Raw genomic sequence first — 19,871 nt, 5'->3', positions numbered from 1 at the left:
CACAGATTTTTGTGTTTTGTGGGGGCGGAAGTGGGCGGGGCGAAGTTTTGAAATATTTTTGTAGCAGTGACATATCACAGAAGTCTGGATACAAAACATCGTTGCTCTAGCTCTTATAGTCTTTGAGCACTAGGCGCTGAAGGGGACGAACAGACGGACAGACGGACGGACGGACAGACGGACAGACAGACAGGGCTCAATCGACTCGGCTATTGATGCTGATCAAGAATATATATACTTTATGGGGTCGGAAACGATTCGTTCTGGACGTTGCACACATCCACTTTTACCACAAATCTAATATACCCCAATACTCATTTTGAGTATCGGGTATAACGAGGGGGAACGTTGTGAGTTGCTGCGGACACCGCAACTCTACGGTTATACCCGATACTAAGTAAGTATAACTCTCCTCCGGCAGACGCCGCTAATATTAAACGACACGACAAAGAGTGCGTGCGAGAGAGACAGAAAATCAGTCTGAGCGTCACGTCGGGCGCTGCGTAGCCAGTGCAAATTGATTTGTTCCTTTTGGCTATAAAAATTATCTGATCTGGTCCAGATTCAGCAATCTGATAGATATGGTCGCTATCTATGATTCTGCGTTTTTAGTTTTCTCGAACGTGCAATATTGTGGATGCAACAGATTTTCGTCCTTTGTGGGGGCGGAAGTAGGCCGGGGTTTTTTTTAAATATTTTTGTAGCAGTGACATATCACAGAAGTCTGGATACAAAACATCGTTGCTCTAGCTCTTATAGTCTTTGAGCACTAGGCGCTGAAGGGGACGAACAGACGGACAGACGGACGGACGGACAGACGGACAGACAGACATGGCTCAATCGACTCGGCTATTGATGCTGATCAAGAATATATATACTTTATGGGGTCGGAAACGATTCGTTCTGGACGTTGCACACATCCACTTTTACCACAAATCTAATATACCCCAATACTCATTTTGAGTATCGGGCTTAAAAAAACGAGGGGGAACGTTGTGAGTTGCTGCGGACACCGCAACTCTACGGTTATACCCGATACTAAGTCAGTATGGCTTTCCTCCGGCAGACGCCGCTAATATTAAACGACACGACAAAGAGTGCGTGCGAGAGAGACAGAAAATCAGTCCGAACGTGACGTCGGGCGCTGCGTAGCCACTGCAAATTGATTTGTTCCTATTAGCTATAAAAATGATCTGATCTGATCCAGATTCAGCAATCTGATAGATATGGTCATTATCTATGATTCTGCGTTTTTAGTTTTCTCGAATGTGCAATATTGTGGATGCAACAGATTTTCGTCGTTTGTGTGGGCGGAAGGGGGTGGGGCGAAATTTTGAGATACACGTTTTATAGTAAGATCTAACAGGAAAGCGGATATCAAACTTGGTTACTCTAGCCTTGATAGTCTCTGAGATTTTTGAATATCCCCAGATTTTCGTCCTTTGCGGGGGCGGAAGGGGGTGTGGCGAAATTTTGAAACAAACTCGTCTCGGTCCGATATATTAGGAGTGTGGATACTAAATTTGGTTGCTCTAGCTTTTATAGTCTCTGAGATCTAGGCGCTAATGCTTTACTCTAAGCAAAGCCGCCAATGCTACGTGTGTGTTAGAGAGAGACAGGGCGAGAAAAAATGAAATTGTTTTCTTGATGCTGGCTATAATAATAATACGATCCAATTCAGATTCCGCAGTCTTAAAGATATGGTCATTCTCTACAATTCTACGTTTTTGGTTTTCTCATATCTTTAAAATTGTGGATGCCACAGATTTTCGTCCTTTGTGGGGGCGGAAGTGGGCGGGGCGAAGTTTTGAAATATTTTTGTAGCAGTGACATATCACAGAAGTCTGGATCCAAAACATCGTTGCTCTAGCTCTTATAGTCTTTTGAGCACTAGGCGCTGAAGGGGACGGACAGACGGACAGACGGACGGACGGACAGACAGACATGGCTCAATCGACTCGGCTATTGATGCTGATCAAGAATATATATGCTTTATGGGGTCGGAAACGATTCCTTCTGGACGTTACACACATCCATTTTCACCACAAATCTAATATACCCCAATACTCATTTTGAGTATCGGGTATAATTAGAGACAATGCCTAACGCATTTTTGTCACTGGCCTAAACGGCGGTATTGCAGAAATCCTATTCTCATTGAATCCTCCAGATTTGCCGAATGCTTTGGCAAAGGTACAGGAATTGCAATCAAATAACATACGGGCCCAATTTGACTACCAATTCAGTGGCCCCAGAAATTCAGTGGAAAATAATTACAATACATTAAGATTCAACCAACGGCAGCCAAGGATTAATAGTTCACCATTCGACCAAAAAAGGGATTTTCAGAGGAATAACATGTCATGGGGACAACCCTATTTCTTGGGTAATAGACAACAAAATCAGGCCCCAGAAACAATGGATGTAGACGAATCAATACAAATCCAGAACCGACAGAACAGCACTCAATACAGGGGAAATAATAACGAGGGGGAACGTTGTGAGTTGCTGCGGACCCCGCAACTCTACAGTTATTCCCGATACTAAGTCAGTATGGCTCTCCTCCGGCAGACGCCGCTAATATTAAACGACACGACAAAGAGTGCGTGCGAGAGAGACAGAAAATCAGTCTGAGCGTGCGTCGGACGCTGCGTAGCCAGTGAAAATTGATTTGTTCCTTTTGGCTATTAAAATGATCTGATCTGATCCAGATTCAGCAATCTGATAGATATGGTTGTTCTCTATGATTCTGTGCTTTTAGTTTTGTCGAATGTGCAATATTGTGGATGCAACAGATTTTCGTTCTTTGTGGGGGCCGAAAAGGGTATGGCGAAATTTTGAGATACACGTTTTATAGTTAGATCTAACGGGAGTGCGGGTACTAAATTTGGTTACTCTAGCCTTAATAGTCTCTGAGATTTGTGGATGCCCCAGATTTTCGTCCTTTGCGGGGGCGGAAGGGGGTGTGGCGAAATTCGGACACGAAACGGTCAAGGTCCGATATCACAGGAGTGTGGATACCAAATTTGGTTGCTCTGGCTCTTATAGGTTCTGAGATCCTTGAACTCATATTTTGCAATTGGCAAAACCGACCATGAAACCTGTGTGTTAGAGAGAGACAGAGCGAGAAAGAATGAAATTGTTTTCTTGATTCTGGCTATAATAATTATACGATCTGGTTGAGATCTTACATTCTAAAACATATAGTCATCCTTTACGATTCTGCGTTTTTGGTTTTATCGTATCTTTAAAAATGTGGATGTCACAGATTTTTGTCTTTTGTGGGGGCGGAAGTGGGCGGGGCGAAGTTTTGAAATATTTTTGTAGCAGTGACATATCACAGAAGTCTGGATACAAAACATCGTTGCTCTAGCTCTTATAGTCTTTGAGCACTAGGCGCTGAAGGGGACGAACAGACGGACAGACGGACGGACGGACAGACGGACAGACAGACATGGCCCAATCGACTCGGCTATTGATGCTGATCAAGAATATATATACTTTATGGGGTCGGAAACGATTCGTTCTGGACGTTGTACACATCCACTTTTACCACAAATCTAATATACCCCAATACTTATTTTGAGTATCGGGTATAATTAGAGACAATGCCTAACGCATTTTTGTCACTGGCCTAAACGGCGGTATTGCAGAAATCCTATTCTCATTGAATCCTCCAGATTTGCCGAATGCCTTGGCAAAGGTACAGGAATTGCAATCAAATAACATACGGGCCCAATTTGACTACCAATTCAGTGGCCCCAGAAATTCAGTGAAAAATAATTACAATACATTAAGATTCAACCAACGGCAGCCAAGGATTAATAGTTCACCATTCGACCAAAAAAGGGATTTTCAGAGGAATAACATGTCATGGGGACAACCCTATTTCTTGGGTAATAGACAACAAAATCAGGCCCCAGAACCAATGGATGTAGACGAATCAATACAAATCCAGAACCGACAGAACAGCACTCAATACAGGGGAAATAATAACGAGGCGGAACGTTGTGAGTTGCTGCGGACACCGCAACTCTACAGTTATACCCGATACTAAGTCAGTATGGCTCTCCTCCGGCAGACGCCGCTAATATTAAACGACACGACAAAGAGTGCGTGCGAGAGAGACAGAAAATCAGTCTGAGCGTGACGTCGGACGCTGCGTAGCCAGTGAAAATTGATTTGTTCCTTTTGGCTATTAAAATGATCTGATCTGATCAAGATTCAGCAATCTGATAGATATGGTTGTTCTCTATGATTCTGCGTTTTTAGTTTTCTCGAATGTGCAATATTGTGGATGCAACAGATTTTCGTCCTTTGTCGGGGCCGAAAAGGGTATGGCGAAATTTTGAGATATACGTTTTATAGTGAGATCTAACAGGAGTGCGGATACTAAATTTGGTTACTCTAGCCTTAATAGTCCCTGAGATTTGTGAATATCCCCAGATTTGCATCCTTTGCGGGGGCGGAAGGGGGTGTGGCGAAATTTTGAAACAAACTCGTCTCGGTCCGATATATTAGGAGTGTGGATACCAAATTTGTTTGCTCTAGCTTTTGTAGTCTCTGAGATCTAGGCGCTAATGTTTTACTCTAAGCAAAGCCGCCTATGCTACGTGTGTGTTAGAGAGAGACAGGGCGAGAAAAAATTAAATTGTTTTCTTGATTCTGGCTATAATAATAATACGATCCAATTCAGATTCTGCAGTCTAAAAGATATGGTCATTCTCTACGATTCTGCGTTTTTGGTTTTTTCGTATCTTTAAAATTGTGGATTCCACAGATTTTCGCCCTTTGTGGGGGCGGAAGTGGGCGCGGCGAAGTTTTGAAATATTTTTGTACCAGTGACATATCACAGAAGTCTGGATCCAAAGCATTGTTGCTCTAGCTCTTATAGTCTTTGAGAACTAGGCGCTAATAGGGACGGACAGACGGACGGACGGACAGACGGACAGACATACATGGCTCAATCGACTCGGCTATTGATGCTGATCAAGAATATATTATACTTTATGGGGTCGGAAACTATTCCTTCTGGACGTTACACACACCCACTTTTGCCACAAATCTAATATACCCCAATACTCATTTTGAGAATCGGGTATAATAAAATATAAGCAAAAATGTAAACAGATAAAATCTAATATATAACGAGGGGGAACGTTGTGAGTTGCTGCGGACACCGCAACTCTACGGTTATACCCGATACTAAGTAAGTATAACTCTCCTCCGGCAGACGCCGCTAATATTAAACGACACGACAAAGAGTGCGTGCGAGAGAGACAGAAAATCAGTCTGAGCGTGACGTCGGGCGCTGCGTAGCCAGTGCAAATTGATTTGTTCCTTTTGGCTATAAAAATGATCTGATCTGATCCAGATTCAGCAATCTGATAGATATGGTCATTATCTATGATTCTGCGTTTGTAGTTTTCTCGAATGTGCAATATTGTGGATGCAACAGATTTTCGTCGTTTGTGTGGGCGGAAGGGGGTGGGGCGAAATTTTGAGATACACGTTTTATAGCAAGATCTAACAGGAGTGCGGATACCAAATTTGGTTACTCTAGCCTTAATAGTCTCTGAGATTTTTGAATATCCCCAGATTTTCGTCCTTTGCGGGGGCGGAAGGGGGTGTGGCGAAATTTTGAAACAAACTCGTCTCGGTCCGATATATAAGGAGTGTGGATACTTAATTTGGTTGCTCTAGCTTTTATAGTCTCTGAGATCTAGGCGCTAATGCTTTACTCTAAGCAAAGCCGCCTATGCTACGTGTGTGTTAGAGAGAGACAGGGCGAGAAAAAATGAAATTGTTTTCTTGATGCTGGCTATAATAATAATACGATCCAATTCAGATTCCGCAGTCTTAAAGATATGGTCATTCTCTACAATTCTACGTTTTTGGTTTTATCATATCTTTAAAATTGTGGATGCCACAGATTTTCATCCTTTGTGGGGGCGGAAGTGGGCGGGGCGAAGTTTTGAAATATTTTTGTAGCAGTGACATATCACAGAAGTCTGGATCCAAAACATCGTTGCTCTAGCTCTTATAGTCTTTTGAGCACTAGGCGCTGAGGGGGACGGACAGACGGACAGACGGACGGACGGACAGACAGACAGGGCTCAATCGACTCGGCTATTGATGCTGATCAAGAATATATATACTTTATGGGGTCGGAAACGATTCCTTCTGGACGTTACACACATCCACTTTTACCACAAATCTAATATACCCCAATACTCATTTTGAGTATCGGGTATAATAATTACAATACATTAAGATTCAACCAACGGCAACCAAGGATTAGTAGTTCACCATTCGACCAAAAAAGGGATTTTCAGAGGAATAACATGTCATGGGGACAACCCTATTTCTTGGGTAATAGACAACAAAATCAGGCCCCAGAACCAATGGATGTAGACGAATCAATACAAATCCAGAACCGACAGAACAGCACTCAATACAGGGGAAATAATAATAATAATAATAATAATAGATATTATCGGGAGAATACTAATGGTTATTATCGGAGAAATAATAACAATTATAACCAAGCTCAGCAATTTAGAGCAAACGTAGTACCAAATAATCAATCTAACGCAAATCCAGCGCAGAAACGAAAACCAAATAAAACGTCGGAACAACCGGCTAATAAAGCAATGCGGATAAATAACATTGAAGAGGACCATTTTTTAGATCAGCCCCCGAAGTAGGTCTGCCCTACCTAAAAAGAGTAGATAAACGAGGGGGAACGTTGTGAGTTGCTGCGGACACCGCAACTCTACAGTTATACCCGATACTAAGTCAGTATGGCTCTCCTCCGGCAGACGCCGCTAATATTAAACGACACGACAAAGAGTGCGTGCGAGAGAGACAGAAAATCAGTCTGAGCGTGACGTCGGGCGCTGCGTAGCCACTGCAAATTGATTTGTTCCTATTGGCTATAAAAATGATCTGATCTGATCCAGATTCAGCAATCTGATAGATATGGTCATTATCTATGATTCTGCGTTTTTAGTTTTCTCGAATGTGCAATATTGTGGATGCAACAGATTTTCGTTCTTTGTGTGGGCGGAAGGGGGTGGGGCGAAATTTTGAGATACACGTTTTATAGTAAGATCTAACAGGAGTGCGGATACCAAATTTGGTTACTCTAGCCTTAATAGTCTCTCAGATTTTTGAATATCCCCAGATTTTCGTCTTTTGCGGGGGCGGAAGTGGGCGGGGCGAAGTTTTGAAATATTTTTGTAGCAGTGACATATCACAGAAGTCTGGATCCAAAACATCGTTGCTCTAGCTCTTATAGTCTTTTGAGCACTAGGCGCTGAAGGGGACGGACAGACGGACAGACGGACGGACGGACAGACAGACAGAGCTCAATCGACTCGGCTATTGATGCTGATCAAGAATATATATGCTTTATGGGGTCGGAAACGATTCCTTCTGGACGTTACACACATCCATTTTCACCACAAATCTAATATACCCCAATGCTCATTTTGAGTATCGGGTATAATTAGAGACAATGCCTAACGCATTTTTGTCACTGGCCTAAACGGCGGTATTGCAGAAATCCTATTCTCATTGAATCCTCCAGATTTGCCGAATGCCTTGGCAAAGGTACAGGAATTGCAATCAAATAACATACGGGCCCAATTTGACTACCAATTCAGTGGCCCCAGAAATTCAGTGGAAAATAATTACAATACATTAAGATTCAACCAACGGCAGCCAAGGATTAATAGTTCACCATTCGACCAAAAAAGGGATTTTCAGAGGAATAACATGTCATGGGGACAACCCTATTTCTTGGGTAATAGACAACAAAATCAGGCCCCAGAACCAATGGATGTAGACGAATCAATACAAATCCAGAACCGACAGAACAGCACTCAATACAGGGGAAATAATAACGATGGGGAACGTTGTGAGTTGCTGCGGACACCGCAACTCTACAGTTATACCCGATACTAAGTCAGTATGGCTCTCCTCCGGCAGACGCCGCTAATATTAAACGACACGACAAAGAGTGCGTGCGAGAGAGACAGAAAATCAGTCTGAGCGTGCGTCGGACGCTGCGTAGCCAGTGAAAATTGATTTGTTCCTTTTGGCTATTAAAATGATCTGATCTGATCCAGATTCAGCAATCTGATAGATATGGTTGTTCTCTATGATTCTGTGTTTTTAGTTTTGTCGAATGTGCAATATTGTGGATGCAACAGATTTTCGTCTTTTGTGGGGGCGGAAGGGGGTGGGGCGAAATTTTGAGATATACGTTTTATAGTGAGATCTAACAGAAGTGCGGATACCAAATTTGGTTGCTCTAGCCTTAATAGTCTTTGAGATTTGTGGATGCCCCAGAATTTCGTGGCGAAATTTGGACACGAAACGGTCAAGGTCCGATATCACAGGAGTGTGGATACCAAATTTGGTTGCTCTGGCTCTTATAGGTTCTGAGATCCTTGAACTCATATTTTGCAATTGGCAAAACCGACCATGAAACCTGTGTGTTAGAGAGAGACAGAGCGAGAAAGAATGAAATTGTTTTCTTGATTCTGGCTTTAATAATTATACGATCTGGTTGAGATCTTACATTCTAAAACATATAGTCATCCTTTACGATTCTGCGTTTTTGGTTTTATCGTATCTTTAAAAATGTGGATGTCACAGATTTTTGTCTTTTGTGGGGGCGGAAGTGGGCGGGGCGAAGTTTTGAAATATTTTTGTAGCAGTGACATATCACAGAAGTCTGGATCCAAAGCATTGTTGCTCTAGCTCTTATAGTCTTTGAGAACTAGGCGCTAATAGGGACGGACAGACGGACGGACGGACAGACGGACAGACAGACAGGGCTCAATCGACTCGGCTATTGATGCTGATCAAGAATATATATACTTTATGGGGTCGGAAACGATTCCTTCTGGACGTTACACACATCCACTTTTACCACAAATCTAATATACCCCAATACTCATTTTGAGTATCGGGTATAACGAGGGGGAACGTTGTGAGTTTGTGCGGACACCGCAACTCTATAGTTATACCCGATACTAAGTCAGTATGGCTCTCCTCCGGCAGACGCCGCTAATATTAAACGACACGACAAAGAGTGCGTGCGAGAGAGACAGAAAATCAGTCTGAGCGTGCGTCGGACGCTGCGTAGCCAGTGAAAATTGATTTGTTCCTTTTGGCTATTAAAATGATCTGATCTGATCCAGATTCAGCAATCTGATAGATATGGTTGTTCTCTATGATTCTGTGTTTTTAGTTTTGTCGAATGTGCAATATTGTGGATGCAACAGATTTTCGTCCTTTGTGGGGGCCGAAAAGGGTATGGCGAAATTTTGACATACACGTTTTATAGTTAGAACTAACGGGAGTGCGGGTACTAAATTTGGTTACTCTAGCCTTAATAGTCTCTGAGATTTGTGGATGCCCCAGATTTTCGTCCTTTGCGGGGGCGGAAGGGGGTGTGGCGAAATTCGGACACGAAACGGTCAAGGTCCGATATCACAGGAGTGTGGATACCAAATTTGGTTGCTCTGGCTCTTATAGGTTCTGAGATCCTTGAACTCATATTTTGCAATTGGCAAAACCGACCATGAAACCTGTGTGTTAGAGAGAGACAGAGCGAGAAAGAATGAAATTGTTTTCTTGATTCTGGCTATAATAATTATACGATCTGGTTGAGATCTTACATTCTAAAACATATAGTCATCCTTTACGATTCTGCGTTTTTGGTTTTATCGTATCTTTAAAAATGTGGATGCCACAGATTTTTGTCTTTTGTGGGGGCGGAAGTGGGCGGGGCGAAGTTTTGAAATATTTTTGTAGCAGTGACATATCACAGAAGTCTGGATACAAAACATCGTTGCTCTAGCTCTTATAGTCTTTGAGCACTAGGCGCTGAAGGGGACGAACAGACGGACAGACGGACGGACGGACAGACGGACAGACAGACATGGCCCAATCGACTCGGCTATTGATGCTGATCAAGAATATATATACTTTATGGGGTCGGAAACGATTCGTTCTGGACGTTGTACACATCCACTTTTACCACAAATCTAATATACCCCAATACTTATTTTGAGTATCGGGTATATTTAGAGACAATGCCTAACGCATTTTTGTCACTGGCCTAAACGGCGGTATTGCAGAAATCCTATTCTCATTGAATCCTCCAGATTTGCCGAATGCCTTGGCAAAGGTACAGGAATTGCAATCAAATAACATACGGGCCCAATTTGACTACCAATTCAGTGGCCCCAGAAATTCAGTGAAAAATAATTACAATACATTAAGATTCAACCAACGGCAGCCAAGGATTAATAGTTCACCATTCGACCAAAAAAGGGATTTTCAGAGGAATAACATGTCATGGGGACAACCCTATTTCTTGGGTAATAGACAACAAAATCAGGCCCCAGAACCAATGGATGTAGACGAATCAATACAAATCCAGAACCGACAGAACAGCACTCAATACAGGGGAAATAATAACGAGGGGGAACGTTGTGAGTTGCTGCGGACACCGCAACTCTACAGTTATACCCGATACTAAGTCAGTATGGCTCTCCTCCGGCAGACGCCGCTAATATTAAACGACACGACAAAGAGTGCGTGCGAGAGAGACAGAAAATCAGTCTGAGCGTGACGTCGGACGCTGCGTAGCCAGTGAAAATTGATTTGTTCCTTTTGGCTATTAAAATGATCTGATCTGATCAAGATTCAGCAATCTGATAGATATGGTTGTTCTCTATGATTCTGCGTTTTTAGTTTTCTCGAATGTGCAATATTGTGGATGCAACAGATTTTCGTCCTTTGTCGGGGCCGAAAAGGGTATGGCGAAATTTTGAGATATACGTTTTATAGTGAAATCTAACAGGAGTGCGGATACTAAATTTGGTTACTCTAGCCTTAATAGTCCCTGAGATTTGTGAATATCCCCAGATTTGCATCCTTTGCGGGGGCGGAAGGGGGTGTGGCGAAATTTTGAAACAAACTCGTCTCGGTCCGATATATTAGGAGTGTGGATACCAAATTTGTTTGCTCTAGCTTTTGTAGTCTCTGAGATCTAGGCGCTAATGTTTTACTCTAAGCAAAGCCGCCTATGCTACGTGTGTGTTAGAGAGAGACAGGGCGAGAAAAAATTAAATTGTTTTCTTGATGCTGGCTATAATAATAATACGATCCAATTCAGATTCTACAGTCTAAAAGATATGGTCATTCTCTACGATTCTGCGTTTTTGGTTTTCTCGTATCTTTAAAATTGTGGATTCCACAGATTTTCGCCCTTTGTGGGGGCGGAAGTGGGCGCGGCGAAGTTTTGAAATATTTTTGTAGCAGTGACATATCACAGAAGTCTGGATCCAAAGCATTGTTGCTCTAGCTCTTATAGTCTTTTGAGCACTAGGCGCTTAAGGGGACGGACAGACGGACGGACGGACAGACGGACAGACATACATGGCTCAATCGACTCGGCTATTGATGCTGATCAAGAATATATTATACTTTATGGGGTCGGAAACTATTCCTTCTGGACGTTACACACACCCACTTTTGCCACAAATCTAATATACCCCAATACTCATTTTGAGAATCGGGTATAATAAAATATAAGCAAAAATGTAAACAGATAAAATCTAATATATAACGAGGGGGAACGTTGTGAGTTGCTGCGGACACCGCAACTCTACGGTTATACCCGATACTAAGTAAGTATAACTCTCCTCCGGCAGACGCCGCTAATATTAAACGACACGACAAAGAGTGCGTGCGAGAGAGACAGAAAATCAGTCTGAGCGTGACGTCGGGCGCTGCGTAGCCACTGCAAATTGATTTGTTCCTATTGGCTATAAAAATGATCTGATCTGATCCAGATTCAGCAATCTGATAGATATGGTCATTATCTATGATTCTGCGTTTTTAGTTTTCTCGAATGTGCAATATTGTGGATGCAACAGATTTTCGTCGTTTGTGTGGGCGGAAGGGGGTGGGGTGAAATTTTGAGATACACGTTTTATAGTAAGATCTAACAGGAGTGCGGATACTAAATTTGGTTACTCTAGCCTTGATAGTCTCTGAGATTTTTGAATATCCCCAGATTTTCGTCCTTTGCGGGGGCGGAAGGGGGTGTGGCGAAATTTTGAAACAAACTCGTCTCGGTCCGATATATTAGGAGTGTGGATACTAAATTTGGTTGCTCTAGCTTTTATAGTCTCTGAGATCTAGGCGCTAATGTTTTACTCTAAGCAAAGCCGCCTATGCTACGTGTGTGTTAGAGAGAGACAGGGCGAGAAAAAATGAAATTGTTTTCTTGATGCTGGCTATAATAATAATGCGATCCAATTCAGATTCCGCAGTCTTAAAGATATGGTCATTCTCTAAGATTCTGCCTTTTTGGTTTTCTCATATCTTTAAAATTGTGGATACCACAGATTTTCGTCCTTTGTGGGGGCGGAAGTGGGCGGGGCGAAGTTTTGAAATATTTTTGAAGCAGTGACATATCACAGAAGTCTGGATCCAAAACATCGTTGCTCTAGTTCTTATAGTCTTTGAGCATTAGGCGATGAAGGGGACGGACAGACGGACAGACGGACTGACGGACGGACAGACTGGGCTCAATCGACTCGGCTATTGATGCTGATCAAGAATATATATACTTTATGGGGTCGGAAACGATTCCTTCTGGACGTTACACACATCCACTTTTACCACAAATCTAATATACCCCAATACTCATTTTGAGTATCGGGTATAATAATTACAATACATTAAGATTCAACCAACGGCAACCAAGGATTAGTAGTTCAACATTCGACCAAAAAAGTGATTTTCAGAGGAATAACATGTCATGGGGACAACCCTATTTCTTGGGTAATAGACAACAAAATCAGGCCCCAGAACCAATGGATGTAGACGAATCAATACAAATCCAGAACTGACAGAACAGCACTCAATACAGGGGAAATAATAATAATAATAGTAATAGATATTATCGGGAGAATACTAATGGTTATTATCGGAGAAATAATAACAATTATAACCAAGCTCAGCAATTTAGAGCAAACGTAGTACCAAATAATCAATCTAACGCAAATCCAGCGCAGAAACGAAAACCAAATGAAACGTCGGAACAACCGGCTAATAAAGCAATGCGGATAAATAACATTGAAGAGGACCATTTTTTAGATCAGCCCCCGAAGTAGGTCTGCCCTACCTAAAAAGAGTAGATAAACGAGGAGGAACGTTGTGAGTTGCTGCGGACACCGCAACTCTACAGTTAGACCCGATACTAAGTCAGTATGGCTCTCCTCCGGCAGACGCCGCTAATATTAAACGACACGACAAAGAGTGCGTGCGAGAGAGACAGAAAATCAGTCTGAGCGTGACGTCGGGCGCTGCGTAGCCACTGCAAACTGATTTGTTCCTATTGGCTATAAAAATGATCTGATCTGATCCAGATTCAGCAATCTGATAGATATGGTCATTATCTATGATTCTGCGTTTTTAGTTTTCTCGAATGTCCAATATTGTGGATGCAACAGATTTTCGTCGTTTGTGTGGGCGGAAGGGGGTGGGGTGAAATTTTGAGATACACGTTTTATAGTAAGATCTAACAGGAGTGCGGATACCAAATTTGGTTACTCTAGCCTTGATAGTCTCTGAGATTTTTGAATATCCCCAGATTTTCGTCCTTTGCGGGAGCGGAAGGGGGTGTGGCGAAATTTTGAAACAAACTCGTCTCGGTGCGATATATTAGGAGTGTGGATACTAAATTTGGTTGCTCTAGCTTTTATAGTCTCTGAGATCTAGGCGCTAATTTTTTACTCTAAGCAAAGCCGCCTATGCTACGTGTGTGTTAGAGAGAAACAGGGCGAGAAAAAATGAAATTGTTTTCTTGATGCTGGCTATAATAATAATGCGATCCAATTCAGATTCCGCAGTCTTAAAGATATGGTCATTCTCTACGATTCTGCCTTTTTGGTTTTCTCATATCTTTAAAATTGTGGATACCACAGATTTTCGTCCTTTGTGGGGGCGGAAGTGGGCGGGGCGAAGTTTTGAAATATTTTTGAAGCAGTGACATATCACAGAAGGCTGGATCCAAAACATCGTTGCTCTAGTTCTTATAGTCTTTGAGCATTAGGCGATGAAGGGGACGGACAGACGGACAGACGGACTGCCGGACGGACGGACAGACAGACATGGCTCAATCGACTCGGCTATTGATGCTGATCAAGAATATATATACTTTATGGGGTCGGAAACGATTCGTTCTGGACGTTGCACACATCCACTTTTACCACAAATCTAATATACCCCAATACTTATTTTGAGTATCGGGTTTAAGAAAACGAGGGGGAACGTTGTGAGTTTCTGCGGACACCGCAACTCCACGGTTATACCCGATACTAAGTCAGTATGGCTCTCCTCCGGCAGACGCCGCTAATATTAAACGACACGACAAAGAGTGCGTGCGAGAGAGACAGAAAATCAGTCTGAGCGTGACGTCGGGCGCTGCGTAGCCACTGCAAATTGATTTGTTCCTATTGGCTATAAAAATGATCTGATCTGATCCAGATTCAGCAATCTGATAGATATGGTCATTATCTATGATTCTGCGTTTTTAGTTTTCTCGAATGTGCAATATTGTGGATGCAACAGATTTTCGTCGTTTGTGTGGGCGGAAGGGGGTGGGGCGAATTTTTGAGATACACGTTTTATAGTAAGATCTAACAGGAGTGCGGATACCAAATTTGGTTACTCTAGCCTTGATAGTCTCTGAGATTTTTGAATATCCCCAGATTTTCGTCCTTTGCGTGGGCGGAAGGGGGTGTGGCGAAATTTTGAAACAAACTCGTCTCGGTGCGATATATTAGGAGTGTGGATACTAAATTTGGTTGCTCTAGCTTTTATAGTCTCTGAGATCTAGGCGCTAATTTTTTACTCTAAGCAAAGCCGCCTATGCTACGTGTGTGTTAGAGAGAAACAGGGCGAGAAAAAATGAAATTGTTTTCTTGCTGCTGGCTATAATAATAATGCGATCCCATTCAGATTCCGCAGTCTCAAAGATATGGTCATTCTCTACGATTCTGCGTTTTTATTTTTCACATATCTTTAAAATTGTGGATACCACAGATTTTCGTCCTTTGTGGGGGCGGAAGTGGGCGGGGCGAAGTTTAGAAATATTTTTGAAGCAGTGACATATCACAGAAGTCTGGATCCAAAACATCGTTGCTCTAGTTCTTATAGTCTTTGAGCATTAGGCGATGAAGGGGACGGACAGACGGACTGACGGACGGACGGACAGACAGACATGGCTCAATCGACTCGGCTATTGATGCTGATCAAGAATATATATACTTTATGGGGTCGGAAACGATTCCTTCTGGACGTTACACACATCCATTTTCACCACAAATCTAATATACCCCAATACTCATTTTGAGTATCGGGTATAACGAGGGGGAACGTTGTGAGTTGCTGCGGACACCGCAACTCTACGGTTATACCCGATACTAAGTAAGTATTACTCTCCTCCGGCAGACGCCGCTAATATTAAACGACACGACAAGGAGTGCGTGCGAGAGAGACAGAAAATCAGTCTGAGCGTGACGTCGGGCGCTGCGTAGCCACTGCAAATTGATTTGTTCCTATTGGCTATAAAAATGATCTGATCTGATCCAGATTCAGCAATCTGATAGATATGGTCATTATCTATGATTCTGCGTTTTTAGTTTTCTCGAATGTGCAATATTGTGGATGCAACAGATTTTCGTCGTTTGTGTGGGCGGAAGGGGGTGGGGCGAAATTTTGAGATACACGTTTTATAGTAAGATCTAACAGGAGTGCGGATACCAAATTTGGTTACTCTAGCCTTGATAGTCTCTGAGATTTTTGAATATCCCCAGATTTTCGTCCTTTGCGTGGGCGGAAGGGGGTGTGGCGAAATTTTGAAACAAACTCGTCTCGGTCCGATATATTAGGAGTGTGGATACTAAATTTGGTTGCTCTAGCTTTTATAGTCTCTGAGATCTAGGCGCTAATGCTTTACTCTAAGCAAAGCCGCCTATGCTACGTGTGTGTTAGAGAGAGACAGGGCGAGAAAAAATGAAATTGTTTTCTTGATGCTGGCTATAATAATAATACGATCCAATTCAGATTCCGCAGTCTTAAAGATATGGTCATTCTCTACAATTCTACGTTTTTGGTTTTCTCATATCTTTAAAATTGTGGATGCCACAGATTTTCGTCCTTTGTGGGGGCGGAAGTGGGCGGGGCGAAGTTTTGAAATATTTTTGTAGCAGTGACATATCACAGAAGTCTGGATCCAAAACATCGTTGCTCTAGTTCTTATAGTCTTTTGAGCACTAGGCGCTGAAGGGGACGGACAGACGGACAGACGGACGGACGGACAGACAGACAGGGCTCAATCGACTCGGCTATTGATGCTGATCAAGAATATATATACTTTATGGGGTCGGAAACGATTCCTTCTGGACGTTACACACATCCACTTTTACCACAAATCTAATATACCCCAATACTCATTTTGAGTATCGGGTATAATAATTACAATCCATTAAGATTCAACCAACGGCAACCAAGGATTAGTAGTTCACCATTCGACCAAAAAAGGGATTTTCAGAGGAATAACATGTCATGGGGACAACCCTATTTCTTGGGTAATAGACAACAAAATCAGGCCCCAGAACCAATGGATGTAGACGAATCAATACAAATCCAGAACCGACAGAACAGCACTCAATACAGGGGAAATAATAATAATAATAATAATAGATATTATCGGGAGAATACTAATGGTTATTATCGGAGAAATAATAACAATTATAACCAAGCTCAGCAATTTAGAGCAAACGTAGTACCAAATAATCAATCTAACGCAAATCCAGCGCAGAAACGAAAACCAAATGAAACGTCGGAACAACCGGCTAATAAAGCAATGCGGATAAATAACATTGAAGAGGACCATTTTTTAGATCAGCCCCCGAAGTAGGTCTGCCCTACCTAAAAAGAGTAGATAAACGAGGGGGAACGTTGTGAGTTGCTGCGGAGACCGCAACTCTACAGTTATACCCGATACTAAGTCAGTATGGCTCTCCTCCGGCAGACTCCGCTAATATTAAACGACACGACAAAGAGTGCGTGCGAGAGAGACAGAAAATCAGTCTGAGCGTGACGTCGGGCGCTGCGTAGCCACTGCAAACTGATTTGTTCCTATTGGCTATAAAAATGATCTGATCTGATCCAGATACAGCAATCTGATAGATATGGTCATTATCTATGATTCTGCGTTTTTAGTTTTCTCGAATGTGCAATATTGTGGATGCAACAGATTTTCGTTCTTTGTGGGGGCGGAACGGGGTGTGGCGAAATTTGGACACGAAACGGTCAAGGTCCGGTATCACAGGAGTGTGGATACCAAATTTGGTTGCTCTGGCTCTTATAGGTTCTGAGATCCTTGAACTCATATTTTGCAATTGGCAAAACCGACCATGAAACCTGTGTGTTAGAGAGAGACAGAGAGAGAAAGAATGAAATTGTTTTCTTGATGCTGGCTATAATAATAATACGATCCAATTCAGATTCCGCAGTCTTAAAGATATGGTCATTCTCTACAATTCTACGTTTTTGGTTTTCTCATATCTTTAAAATTGTGGATGCCACAGATTTTCGTCCTTTGTGGGGGCGGAAGTGGGCGGGGCGAAGTTTTGAAATATTTTTGAAGCAGTGACATATCACAGAAGTCTGGATCCAAAACATCGTTGCTCTAGTTCTTATAGTCTTTGAGCATTAGGCGATGAAGGGGACGGACAGACGGACAGACGGACTGCCGGACGGACGGACAGACAGACATGGCTCAATCGACTCGGCTATTGATGCTGATCAAGAATATATATACTTTATGGGGTCGGAAACGATTCGTTCTGGACGTTGCACACATCCACTTTTACCACAAATCTAATATACCCCAATACTTATTTTGAGTATCGGGTTTAAGAAAACGAGGGGGAACGTTGTGAGTTTCTGCGGACACCGCAACTCCACGGTTATACCCGATACTAAGTCAGTATGGCTCTCCTCCGGCAGACGCCGCTAATATTAAACGACACGACAAAGAGTGCGTGCGAGAGAGACAGAAAATCAGTCTGAGCGTGACGTCGGGCGCTGCGTAGCCTCTGCAAATTGATTTGTTCCTATTGGCTATAAAAATGATCTGATCTGATCCAGATTCAGCAATCTGATAGATATGGTCATTATCTATGATTCTGCGTTTTTAGTTTTCTCGAATGTGCAATATTGTGGATGCAACAGATTTTCGTCGTTTGTGTGGGCGGAAGGGGGTGGGGCGAAATTTTGAGATACACGTTTTATAGTAAGATCTAACAGGAGTGCGGATACCAAATTTGGTTACTCTAGCCTTGATAGTCTCTGAGATTTTTGAATATCCCCAGATTTTCGTCCTTTGCGTGGGCGGAAGGGGGTGTGGCGAAATTTTGAAACAAACTCGTCTCGGTGCGATATATTAGGAGTGTGGATACTAAATTTGGTTGCTCTAGCTTTTATAGTCTCTGAGATCTAGGCGCTAATTTTTTACTCTAAGCAAAGCCGCCTATGCTACGTGTGTGTTAGAGAGAAACAGGGCGAAAAAAAATGAAATTGTTTTCTTGATGCTGGCTATAATAATAATGCGATCCAATTCAGATTCCGCAGTCTCAAAGATATGGTCATTCTCTACGATTCTGCGTTTTTATTTTTCACATATCTTTAAAATTGTGGATACCACAGATTTTCGTCCTTTGTGGGGGCGGAAGTGGGCGGGGCGAAGTTTAGAAATATTTTTGAAGCAGTGACATATCACAGAAGTCTGGATCCAAAACATCGTTGCTCTAGTTCTTATAGTCTTTGAGCATTAGGCGATGAAGGGGACGGACAGACGGACTGACGGACGGACGGACAGACAGACATGGCTCAATCGACTCGGCTATTGATGCTGATCAAGAATATATATACTTTATGGGGTCGGAAACGATTCCTTCTGGACGTTACACACATCCATTTTCACCACAAATCTAATATACCCCAATACTCATTTTGAGTATCGGGTATAACGAGGGGGAACGTTGTGAGTTGCTGCGGACACCGCAACTCTACGGTTATACCCGATACTAAGTAAGTATTACTCTCCTCCGGCAGACGCCGCTAATATTAAACGACACGACAAGGAGTGCGTGCGAGAGAGACAGAAAATCAGTCTGAGCGTGACGTCGGGCGCTGCGTAGCCACTGCAAATTGATTTGTTCCTATTGGCTATAAAAATGATCTGATCTGATCCAGATTCAGCAATCTGATAGATATGGTCATTATCTATGATTCTGCGTTTTTAGTTTTCTCGAATGTGCAATATTGTGGATGCAACAGATTTTCGTCGTTTGTGTGGGCGGAAGGGGGTGGGGCGAAATTTTGAGATACACGTTTTATAGTAAGATCTAACAGGAGTGCGGATACCAAATTTGGTTACTCTAGCCTTGATAGTCTCTGAGATTTTTGAATATCCCCAGATTTTCGTCCTTTGCGTGGGCGGAAGGGGGTGTGGCGAAATTTTGAAACAAACTCGTCTCGGTCCGATATATTAGGAGTGTGGATACTAAATTTGGTTGCTCTAGCTTTTATAGTCTCTGAGATCTAGGCGCTAATGCTTTACTCTAAGCAAAGCCGCCTATGCTACGTGTGTGTTAGAGAGAGACAGGGCGAGAAAAAATGAAATTGTTTTCTTGATGCTGGCTATAATAATAATACGATCCAATTCAGATTCCGCAGTCTTAAAGATATGGTCATTCTCTACAATT

The sequence above is a fragment of the Drosophila miranda genome (assembly GCF_003369915.1).
Source record: "Drosophila miranda strain MSH22 chromosome Y unlocalized genomic scaffold, D.miranda_PacBio2.1 Contig_Y2_pilon, whole genome shotgun sequence".
In the NCBI taxonomy this organism is placed as follows: domain Eukaryota; kingdom Metazoa; phylum Arthropoda; class Insecta; order Diptera; family Drosophilidae; genus Drosophila; species Drosophila miranda.
This window is presented reverse-complemented; position numbering follows the sequence as displayed.